This window comes from Pteropus medius, unplaced genomic scaffold (genome assembly GCF_902729225.1).
Source record: "Pteropus medius unplaced genomic scaffold, Ma_sr-lr_union100, whole genome shotgun sequence".
NCBI lineage: Eukaryota > Metazoa > Chordata > Mammalia > Chiroptera > Pteropodidae > Pteropus > Pteropus medius.
In genome coordinates this window covers 7,718,332-7,730,952 of record NW_024351073.1, presented here as the reverse complement: position 1 = coordinate 7,730,952, position 12,621 = coordinate 7,718,332, and the positions used below count along the sequence as shown (strand labels likewise).

Below are 12,621 nucleotides of genomic sequence, written 5' to 3'. Positions count from 1 at the left end.
ACTGTGTATCCTAGCAATGTCTTGTTTTCTTTAGAAGTCTGGGAATCTTATCTATTTTAGCTAATCTCTGGAATTTCTGGACTTATCTACTGATTACTAACTACCCAATGAGATAGCTCACTTACAAAAGTCTAGGATTTTATTTCCCCATGGGTTTACCATCAACATTTTTCTCTTAAAACATCGGCCCTGACCTTAAACGTATCAAGGCTCTCTCTGTTGGCTCTGGAAACATTTATAGCACTCACGTATAATTCTTCTGATTGAAATACATTTTGTTTCTACTCTTCAGTGAAACAATAAAAACAGATTGCAGAGGAAGCCCTTTTATTCCTACTAAAAGGACCTGCTGTGAAGTACAAAAGAGAAATACAAAAGTAAATTGCTTCAAACTAACATGAGACCTGCTCACTCATGCTGGTCATACTAAATGAGACTTTCTTATGTCTCAGCAATAACGAAGGGGAGTCTAATTCTTAACCAAGCTTGACATGTGTCTAAGACAAGATGTTAGTCATGCTTGGCTTCATCTTCTCAGGAATCTCTTGTTTAATTTAACTCAGTGACTTTAGATAGTGAAGGAGGAGATGATTCTAAACCAGAGTTAGACAAAGGAATCTAAATAGGAACCTGAAACCATTCCTACCTCTTCTGGGTTCTGACCTCACCATAATGAAAACAAAAAAATTAAACTAGGAGAATGTGATAACTTTCTTTGACTAAATCCCAGATTTGAAGGTTAAAAGAAAATGAATAGGCTGTGATAAGCTATTTGGAATTTTTGAAAATTGTTTTTGATATTTGGTAATTATTGTGTATCCTATTTTTAGTAAATTCAAAACATTTGGCTTGAAAACTTATATAGACAGAAAATTGATGTCTATGCTAATGATAGCCACACATGGTGAACAAAATTAGTGGATTATAATGCTGGGCCAGCTAAAATGATGCAGATTACATCTGATCTTCTTTAGTGACTCACATTTTTATTTTTCAACTCATGTTTTATGTGACTACTATGTTCTCAGAATTATGATACATGGAAGAATTATATGACCACTTCTATTTCAAGGAGCTTAACTTATGGTTGAGAAGTTCAAAACACCATTGAACAAGTTATGAACCATCAGTAGGCAAAACACACAAGGCTATGCTTGAAGGAATTACGAATTATGGATTCTAACATGTTCTCTTTATTTCAGCAACAAACTGAAATAAAGTTTTCTACTTGATGAAATCCAGTGACAATTTGACTTTGCCTGTATTTGGAGCCTGGTCCTCATACCCTTGGGAAAACTCTCTGTGTAAATTATTCTTCATTTTATGTCAGATAAACTCAATCCAACCCATTCCAGTATCATCTGGTGGCCTTCACAGATTTTTGACCCCATTCACAATGAGAAGTATATTTTATATTATGATGCCATATAGTCATAAAACTGATACTTTTGATGAAACTGTTATAAATTTTATAATGTATGACGTCTTTTGATACCTTATATTTGATTCAGTTCTGTTATATTTCCTTTTTTAAAAAAACTACTGATCATGACCCACTGAACTCATTTTATAAGCTAGTGATGGTCATCCTGCTGCAGTCTGAATATCATTTGAGTCTAGATTTTGAATGGGTTGTGGATTTAAGAATCACACTTTCCTTAAATAATTACAACTTGTTTTCCAACAGGGGCTTTAAAAACATGAGTTGACTTCGTAAGTACCTATAAGCATGGGTCACAGATATTTACTTGCATCAGCCCTAAGTCCACATGAACCCTGTCCTTTCAGCTTGAGTAGGTCTGAAATTTGTTTTCCCAACCTCACCACCATTGGGGCACTATTTCTAACTTCTAATATTAAAACTGAAGCTTCATTAGACAAAATATATTTCAATACCCGGCTTCCGCCACAGCCTCAGTGGAACTGGGTCAATTCACAAACTCAAGAACAGACTTCTTCAATACACTTTTCCAAAGTAGAAATATCCTTAAAACATTTGGCCTCAGGATCCTAAAATTATAGGTATCTCTGACTGAAACTAAAATTAGAGAGAGAGAAGAGAAACATAAAATAAACTGTTCTGATGCTGAAGATTAAATACATACTTAAATTAAATGCATAAAATTCATAATGAAAAAGATACAAAATTACTTTCAGTTTAAGAGCAGTAGAAATTCATTGTTTAAAAAAAACAGAAGTACATTATAGATATTCTGTGTTCTTACATTACAGGAGAGATATGTCATATTGCTATTTACATAGGGAACAAAATTAACCAACTGAATTAGTGATAAACCTAGATTTGTTACAATTTGTTTACAGTCTTACCTCATAGGTGGAAAATGTAAAGAAAGTTAGTATTCATTCAATAAATGTTTATTGAACACTCACTACATAGTAAACACAATTTTAGGCTCTGAAGAAACAGATGAATAAGTCAAGCATGGTCTTCAGTTATAAGACTTGTATTTTATTGGGTGAGGGTGGCCAAAACACAACAACAAATAAAAGAGATGAATGTTAAGTAGTGTAAGTGTATCAGAGAATTAAAAGGTAATATGATGATACTGTGCAGCTACTTCAAATACATTGGTTGGGAAAAGTCTCTCTGCAAATGGAACAATGGGATCCACAGCTGACTGACTATAAGGGGCAGTCCCAGAATGATCAGAGAAAAGAGCATTGTCCAGCAAGGAACAGGCCTGCTGGAAGAACCGAAAAAAGCCAGTGATACAGGGTATGGTGAGTAAGAGGAGGATCAGTGCAAGACTAGATCAAGCAGGAAGGAGGGATCCTATTATGTTTGGATTTTATTTTAAATATTATGAAAAGCCTTTGTTATGTTTCAGGCAAATCTGACTCATACTTTTAAAAGATCACTGATTGCTGTGTGGATAGTGATTCTCAGGGAAAGAAGAGTGGAAGCAGGGAGAAAATAAGAAAGCTACTTTATTAGCCAAGAGAGAGATGACAGTAGCTTAGACTAGGGTGACAGTGGCAATAGCTTGATGACTTGGTGGCAATGGATAACGTAGCTAGTCCGAGGGTGAAGGTAAAATGATGCTACATAAAACATGATGTGTGCAGCATGTCCTTGTATAAATGCACCAAGAGTAAAGCAGAAAATGTACACAAGGATAGAGATTTCACTTATCATTCTTCTGTACATTTTCAATATGCAAACACTCAAAATTCAAGCATTGTCTCTACACTAATAGTCTCAGAAACCACCATTGTGCTCAGGGTCCTTGTTAGAATAGGGCATCATATATATGACTCAGGATAAGACTTATGAAAGAGATCTGGTTCCATAAAAAACACTCACCACAATAGAATAAGAAATTAAAATGTTATTAAGAACCTGGAAAAACTAAGAGAGAAAAATTACTACTGCCACTACTACTACTACTACTACTGCTGCTACTACTACTACTATTTATAATAATAATAACAACCAAGAAAAATTTCTAGAAAGTCAAAAAAGGGGGGAGGGGAAACAGCAAGAAATCGAAAAATGTATCTAAATGCCCTGATCAAACAAACATCTTCACAACCAGTATGCAGCAAATCAGTCTATGACTTCTACAACTCAAGATGGTTCTATGTGCAGAAGGCCCCTAGAAATAATCTGGCCCTCAAAAATATTTGAGAAATTAAATTGAATGGGACTGAATTTTATATAAATGTTTGCCTTTACCTCACTAAGAGCTTTATTGGCTATTTCAATTCCACACTAGTCACAAAATTTGAAGCATTAAAACAATAATTTCAAAAGTGCCTTGGAATATGTATCTGCCATCTGCTTTTCTCTATGTATTTATGCTCTGGAAATTTCTGTTTGTGAACTTCTTTGTTAGTCGATGTGTTGAGATAGACCTTCTTGTTATAAATTAAAATACATTCAGAATTAAATTTTCACAGAGTTGGAAGGTTTAAAGTAACCTTAGGTTAAAAAAAAATAAAGTAACCTTAGGTTACATTCAAAACCATTACTTCGATTATTATGTTTTAAGTTTCATTACTAAGTTAAATAAATCATCCCAATTCCTTCCCCTTCTAGACTCACAACTTTATAGTATGAAGCAGCTCTTCCTCAAGGCATATATTTCATTTCCCCCTTACTTTGGCTGGTTGCCTTTTACCTTCATAGTAACAGAAATTAATTTTAATCAGAATTTCTCCTCTACAGGTTTCCATAACATCAACATTTTAGTAATGTACCTTTTTATTCCAAAAAGGAATGTAGTTAAGTTTCCCTATAGGCTTTTATAAAAGGCAAAATAGCTTTTATTTTTCAGAACTCACTTGATCGAATTGTATAAATACTTTCATGTCTAATACCATTCATATAACTATATATTTCTTTTAAACTTCAGTCTGACTCACTGCTCATTCCTAGAACTAATATCAAAACTGTAGCACTAAGAGCAACCTCTAGTTCTCAACTATGCTGTGATTATCTCAATCAGTATCTCAGAAATTAAACATACTAGTAGTAGCTCTCTATCCTCCTAATTTTTCTTAGGGAAAAAATTTCCCAACCTGTTCCTTATGATTAGATCTTCAAAAGGTAAAATTAAGTAGGACAAGGATGATCTTATTTGTACAATTTAAAGGGGATTAGATACCTAAATTATCCAATTAAGTGCTTAATTGTTCACTTTTAACTGAAGATGTGACCAAAAAAAAAAAAAGAGAGAGAGAGTAGGAAAGGGTAAACTCCTATAAATAAAATACATATTTTTTTAAAAGCCTGAAAGACTAGTTTCAAAAATACACCCAAAATTTGTAATTGTCTCTACATGTTGCCAAGAGTATAACCTCAAACAAAAATTTTTGAAAAAAGATTTCCTAACTAGCCTATGGACATTCTCTCCAATTTCATGGTCAACAGAACCTTATCATCTTTGCATAGTTGACCAGTGGCAGGCAAAAAATAATTAAATAAAATAAAACAAATAAAAACTAATGGCCAAAATTTAAACTTTGAAGGTGCTATCATTTCTAATTTTATAATGCATGATGGAGATTTAGTCTTTTTCTTTTTAACTAAATAAGGTTCTATGCTTCTGCTCTCTAGGGAAGGTTATTTAGTTCATACCAGGGAGAAATAACTCACCTGACACCTTCTTTCCTCTTATAAATGGTGAAGAAGGGGAGATTTCTAAGAGCCAGATCAGACAGGCCATTGTCAAGCACAGGGTATGAGTGAGTTTTCCATAAGCAGGACTAAGCTTGGAAAGACTCAGAACGCTCCCCTTAATTGAAGAGTTTTTTAGAGGTGGAGAGGTATTTCCAGGGACCGGAGAAAGGGGGTAGATTGGGTGAGAGGCAAATATCTTGGAGGCTGGAGACTGTAGAGGAGACTTATACAAGGGTTTAGAGAAAATATGAATTGTATAATAATTCATTATAAGTTGTTTATGTTACAAAGCCTTCTAAGTCCAATGTACATGTGGACTTGTTAGTGGGGGATATGTGGGAGTGGAATCAAAAAAAGAACCTTGTCACATTCAGGACACCAAGGAATGCAATAGGACAGCACACTAGGAATGGTGGAATGGCTCATGAAACTTATTGCTACAGTTGAACAGTCGAAACCTGAGATGACTAAAGAAATATCAGCCATTGTCTACGGCCATGCTACCCTGAACAAGCCCGATCCCATTGGATCTCGGAAGCTAAGCAGGTTCTGGCCTGGTTAGTACCTGGATGGGAGACCACCTAGGAAGACCAGGTGCTGCAGCCATACAAAATTAAAAAATAAGGGATTGTAAGCTGATAAGGTCCTTGCAATCTGTGAAGTCAACCAAGGGTTGCCTTGCCAAGAAAGAAAGAAAGGAAGAGAGAGGAGGAGAGGGAGGGAGGGGGAGAGAGAGAGACAGAGAGAGACAGACAGACAGACAGACAGACAGACAGACAGAGAAATCAGCCATTCCTCAGAATCTCCAGAGACCTGAAAAAGGTGCTAGAGTCCAAGGAAATATGGGTTGAGGTTAATAAAGCAAATTTCACTTCAGTTTATATATTAAGAAGGAAAGGAGGAAGGAAGGAAGGGAGGCCTCACTAAAAATTTAGATTATATTTGTCTCTACAATCTTAAGATAATTAGTCTTATAAAATATGATCTTTGGGGCACAACTCTCTCATTAATCTCTCATATAGTATCAGCCTAGAGGTTGAGTAACCTGATCTTTTCTAATTGGTCCCACTTTAACATGGATTACTTATGCAGATATTATGATTATGATTTTTTAAAATTTTATTTTATTATTAGTTTCAAGTACACAGTGCATTGGTTAGACATTCATATAGTTTATAAAAACAATCCCCCTGATTGCTCTTTCTCTCCTCTGGCCCTCTACATAGCCATTACATTACAGCTAACTGCCTTCCCTTTGCAGTGCTGCCCATCCTTGTGACCATCCATCATCTACTAATTTGTATTTCTTTATATAATTGTGATTTTTAAATTGTTTTCCTTACGCTATTAACGCATATCTATTTCTTTCCACAAAGTCACTAATTTCATAAAAAATAATCTGTTCCTCCCATTTGGATTTTCTCACTGTTCATTAAATATTGTATTGCGTTTTAAAAGTCGCTTAAATACGAAGTCAGTCACTTCATTCAGCCAGTTGTTGCAAATAACAGGGTTGAAATAACAAAAAATAAAATCCAAAAATTCTATTGCAGGACGGTTTTCATTTTCTGAGCCTATATAGGGACATAGGTATATACATATAAAAGAAATGTACCGTGTTTTTTATTTGTTTGTTTGTTCTATAGTAGAACAATATATGGGGTTAGCGGGAGCAATAACTTAATATAATTTAGTATGCATGGATAAAGTTTGCGTTGTCCTGTAACAGAAGGTTGGCAGATTGCAGCCCTTTGGACCAAAAAATAATAATAATTTTATTGAAGTACAGCCAACTCATTCATTCATTTGCTCTACCATGGCAGTGCTGAGTAGTTGCAACAGAGACCACATGACCTACAGGGGCTAAAATACTTGCTATCTGGCCCTTTACAGAAAAAGTTTGCTCAAACCTGCTACAGCACTGTTAAATTAATTAAACAAGGAGGCCATTAGACTGAGGTGGCTCTAATGCCCTGGTGGCCTATGCAAGCAAACCAAAATCTAAGCCCGTAAATGCCTCAAGGTTACAAAATCAAAATGCTAAGAACAACCAGTCACAAACGGCTAACCAGGCCTTAAGCTGTAAACCAGTCAATCCAGTAATTTCCTTTCTTTGCTCCCACACTTTTTCTATGGAAGTCTTTCCCCTCGCTCCTGTCAGCAGAGCACTCCTAATCACTTCCAGACTGATGGTGCCTAATTTGAATGGATAAATGCTTAAATAAAGTCAAACTTTTTATATGCTTCGATTTATCTTTTAACAGCACATTATTACTAGTAGTTACTGTCATGATCTGTGCAGGTGCTCAAAACCATTTAATAAAGTATCTTAAATACATAAAGGTTTATTAAGGTTAAAGTGACCTGGAATTTTTCCCTCTGCCCCTCCTGATTCAGTCTCTATCTTTACACAACTCTGAGCCCTAGGAGCTGACCTCTATGGATGCAAGAGTCATAGGCTCCTTTGCCCCACGGCTTCCTGTTGGATCTCGGAGTCAATGGGAGATCAAATGGTGGATGGTGGCAGGAGCTTCCATGTATTACCTCCCCAAGGTGCCTTCCTGCCTGGCAGCTCTTGAGTTAGCGGTAACTCTCCATGCTCCTGTCTGGCAGTCCTCCCTAAAATTATAGTTATTCTTTTTGGGTTATGGTAACTTTCTCCCTCCTCTGGCCCCCTCAGACCTAGCATAAGATCTGGCAGCTCTTATTTGCGCAGGGCAGCTTCATCTTTCCTTGTCATGCCCCACCCTCATATGTAAATGTGACCTCTGTTCAAGTCTCATCAATTACTTCATTGGAGCAGGCCTTTTCCTACAAGGATCCTGGCTGATTCATAAAGTAACCCTCCAAGTAAATGTGGGTTTAAATGCTATATATTTCAATTACTGTGTAACTCTGAGTAATTGTTTTACCTCTCTAAACCTTCTTTGAAAACTGAGAATAATAATACCAACCACAAAAAGGTGCTAAGACAATTCAGTGGGATATTGATAAAATGCTTTACACAATGCCTGGCCATCAGGAAGTCCTCAATAAATGGCAATTATCATTGTTTTTAGTTTTAAGCATCTATCATATTCTCAATCAAAAAACAAATATGTCAAGAAATAAGAATGCATAGAAACATTCGTATTATTTTAATAACTTTATGGCCAATTCTACCAACATTATTTTCTCCAAGTTCTTTGTTTCCAATTATTTCAGCATGTTACATGAGAGCATTGAGTCTCAACCTGGGGCAACTGTGGCCCTTCTTCCCTGGCAATGTTCAAAGACTTTTTCTGTAACAACCTGGGGGCAGGGTGGGGAGGGAAGGTGTGCCACAAGTAGGTATCTAGTGGGTAGAGATCAGGGAAGCGGCCAACCATAGTACAATGCACAGAACAGTTGCCCAAAACTAAGACTTTTCCAGTCTCAAGTGTCAACAATGCCGAGGTTGAGAAACCCTGCATTAGAAGATGATTTGGAGCTGGCTAACTTTTGGGGAGGCTCAGGAGAGTGAGGAATGGAGCCAAATTTATATTCCACACACTCTCTGGTTTAGAATAGATATTCATGCCAGGCAGTGGGTAAAGAAATGTGTTTTCCTAACATTTCAATACTAACGAGAATGATTTTGCATAAATAGGCAAATGCCTAAAAAAAAAAAAAAAAGTTTTTTAAATTTCACCACCCATTAAATATGAAAGTGAACAAGTGGTATGAACACCCATTTTTAAAAATGTAAAAGTGGAGAAGAGCCAAGTAAGTACATTGTTCACCATCACAAATATTAACCGTAATGCAAGTGGCCTCAATTATTCATTTCATCTTCTCCATCACCACCACCCCCACTCCCAGTGGCCTCTTCCCCTAAATCCTATAACATAGTGATGTATTTCTGCCAAGCTACATCACTTCCCATTTTGCCCCACAAATTTATACACTTACAGATGACCGGGCCCTGTAACAATCAGTCAAAACAGAAACACTTTTTTTGTTTCGTGGTTTTTTGTTTTGTTTTGTTTTCTGTTTTGGTTTGGTTTGAGTTTCTTAGGAAAGCAAGGAGATACTCCTCTTCCTACTTTTTATATTATATCTATTAATGTTAGCACCAAAATAGTGTCTGAGAAAATTCCTGGTCATTCAGCTCTTTCAGCTTTTATTCCAAGTTGTCCTTCCTGACACGCCCACCCAGGCTTTTTACACACATACTTCACAGGACTCAGAACCCACAGGAAGGAGTCCACAGGGGTCTAGACTGGAAAACAAATCACCTTCAAACAGCATGACACCGTGCTGAACTCAAAATCCCTACTTCCTTCTGAAAATTAAGTCTTTGTTATTGGGTCAAGCTTGACTGCCTCTTTTCTTCTTTCCTCAGAAGGCATTTTCTCCCAGGAAACTTCCTCCATCCTTCATGCAATGGGTGGGCAGTGCCCTGCTGGGTTTCATATATGCCCACACATGTCTGCATCCAAAGTGTTCAGCTCAACAAGACCTAGTTATAACGGCATTTATAGTACTTTCACCAGACAGGTAATCAAAACCATTCGCTCCAACCCCTCCGACTTGGAGAAATTAGGTAATAGACCAATTCCATGCTCACTAAACTACTAACTGTGGTTCTTTTCAAATAACCAATATCCAAATATTTAATTCTATCAAAATAAATACTAGATCAGGAATCTCCCAAGTAAACATATTCAATGGAAACTATGGAATACACTCAGAGAAGCAACTATTCAGATGATTTTGCAGGTAAGTGCCTTTATGGAAGCTGATACTTATTATGCAACTTTAGAGAAAAATACAATAAAACCCTATCATGAGACATCTTCTTGTATATTACTAATCCAATTATACTGTGAGACAAAATTGTATTTCTCTGCTAAAATGAAATATACTTTATTTCTCCTCCTATGATATAGGAAGTATATCGAGTTATTTTCCTTGGTAGAAGTGACTTAATGGTGATGAATCGCAGTTGACTACCTTAAAATTAATTCCTGATATATTGCATTATTTTTTAAAATGTGAAATAAGAGCAAAAGCCCTTTTTGCATTGAAAAAATCTTATTTTCTATTACTGTGTTAATGTGCAGAGCAAGAACATTTCGTGTACTATAATTACATCTTTTTCTCTCTCGATTCAACAGAGGATATGCTAAATTTTAGAAGCTCAAACAGAAAAACCTTTGAATAGGTTTAGAACTGCAAAGATGAAATGCAGAAGTGAATATACAAAGAGGTAATACTCAGGGTCGTTCTTGGGCTTTGTCTCCTGGGAATCACTTCCAATAGAACCAGAAAGATTTGTATAAAGCAGAACACTGCACACAACAGCAGGGTGACTGTCTATGATCATGGAATCTTGGAGATAGTGTGCTGCCAAGGTTCAAAGAACACAGAAAGAGGATTGTACAATGGCTTATGTTCTAAGAAAGAATGCTCTGCTATATATAAATGTGGATTAAAGAGAAAAGTGGCATTTTATCAATTTTATGAAACTGGAAAGTATTTAGTAAATGGAGTATTCAGTAAACTGAGCCTCTGTTCTTCTCAGGGTCTGCTAATATGACTCCAAAACCCATTCTGCTCAGTTAAACAAGCATGAATAAGTTATATTTTGTGTAAATGTACTTCATAGCATGATTAGAGTTCTTTCAAGGAGATACCTTATTGAATAGGTTTTTCAACTTCACATGTTCACATTCTTAAAAGACTAATGGATCCTTCATTAAAGAGATCACAGCTTTTCAGGTGTCATGCTTGAAGACGCACAATGAATTGGTCATTAGAGAAATTCAGCCACGCAGAAAGGACAGGAGAACAACTGGTTGACTCTTCTAATGACTCATATAATGTTGGCAGAGCTGCTTTTACTTACAGGCTGGTTTATAGTTTCAGAACAAGCATTAATTTTTCAGACATATAACTAAGTGAAACGATCAACCATCTAAGGGGCAAGGGTACACCTTCTGGAAAAACAGTTTGTACACTGGTGTTTTTCATCAAAACAGATTTATTCACACATTACAGCTGTCTCATTCTATTTCTTTTGGACATAAAACGTTACGCGTCTTAGACACAAGTCAAAGTAATCATTCTTAGGTAACTAATTACTTTGTATTAGATCATATGCATTCAAAGAAAGACATCTTTAAGATTATTCCATGATTCTGAAATAAAAATGCATTTTGCACTTTCTTAATTGTTTCATGCGGATTTGTATGCCTTAGGCTGAGTCAGTTTCGATTTTCTTACTAGTAATGAAAGACACTTGACTTGCCCATTGTGTCCAGTTAATCAGGCCTTGCCCTGAAACTCTTAAATGAATAGATCTGCATTCCTTCATCTGAGATTATATAAATATTTGAATTTAAGATTACTCTGTGTCTGGATGAAAGGCAGACAAGAATTAGGAAAGAAACCTAGTCTCTGGCAAACATTTTGCAATCCCCTTCTCTGCCCCTTTGCCATGGTCATGGGGAAAAGGTTCTGGTAGAAACTATTCTTTCAAGAATAAGCTGACAATTTGCTAGGCCTGTGTAAAAGCACTCTGGTAAATTCCTAGTGATTTTGAGATTTTTTTTCACCTTGTGGTGCTTCAATGCCATATGAGCCTTCGAAGTCATAGGAACATAAGAACATAAGAAATGCCATAATAGGTCAAATTAATGAGCCAGTTAGTCTGATACACTTTCTCTGACAGTGGCAACAAGGTACATTTTGTGCACACTGTCAATTTCAAAATATTTGCGGCTATAAGTGGAGTGTTTCTTAGATAAGGTATCTATTTCAAATGTCCATTGTTCCCTTTATTAGTGTATAATGTATCTTCACCCATAAATTCATTTAATACCAACTGATAATTTTTACTCATGTACTCTTTATATAATGAGCTCTACAAATCTGTTACCTTTAGTTTGACCTAACATACCTGTTTCATATTTCCAAGGCTTTCCTGATTGAAGTATGCTGGGAGTTGATAGACCAGTAACTGTGATTGTGTGCACTTTGTCTAATTGAGGTCTCCATATTGAGTAGATTAAATGTTTAAATCCTCCCAAACAGGTGGTTACCAATTGTCCATCTACAACATGTAAGACTTTCTGCCAGCTTTTTACTGCCCAGGGTCAATAAGTTCCTTCTTATATTCTACTTAATTATTTTCTGTTGATTAGCCTATTTCCTTCTTTTTACCAGGAAGAGCAAAGGATCAGGATTCTCCTCACAAAAAGTGAATAAATAAATAAACATTGTTTCTCAGGGCTTAACAATGAGAGCTTGACCACCAAAGATACAGGATGTGCAGCTGACATGGGTCCATGAGCAGCTAGGTTTGTAGAGATGTATTTTTAATTGACAACAAAAAATTAGCAATCCAAAAACTCATTGAAAAGGCAAGAATAAGGAACAAAAATTTGTATTGTATTCTTTTATCCACAAGAATAGTATACTTTGGTACAAAACCGTGACATGTTTCCCATAAAAGA

The 12,621-nt window shown here is 36.0% G+C and overlaps 1 pseudogene; it reads left to right on the top strand.

Moving 5' to 3' along the window:
- Positions 1-5,630: 5,630 nt before the first annotated feature.
- Positions 5,631-5,749, top strand: LOC120586337 (uncharacterized; annotated as a pseudogene).
- The last annotated feature ends 6,872 nt before the right edge of the window (positions 5,750-12,621 follow it).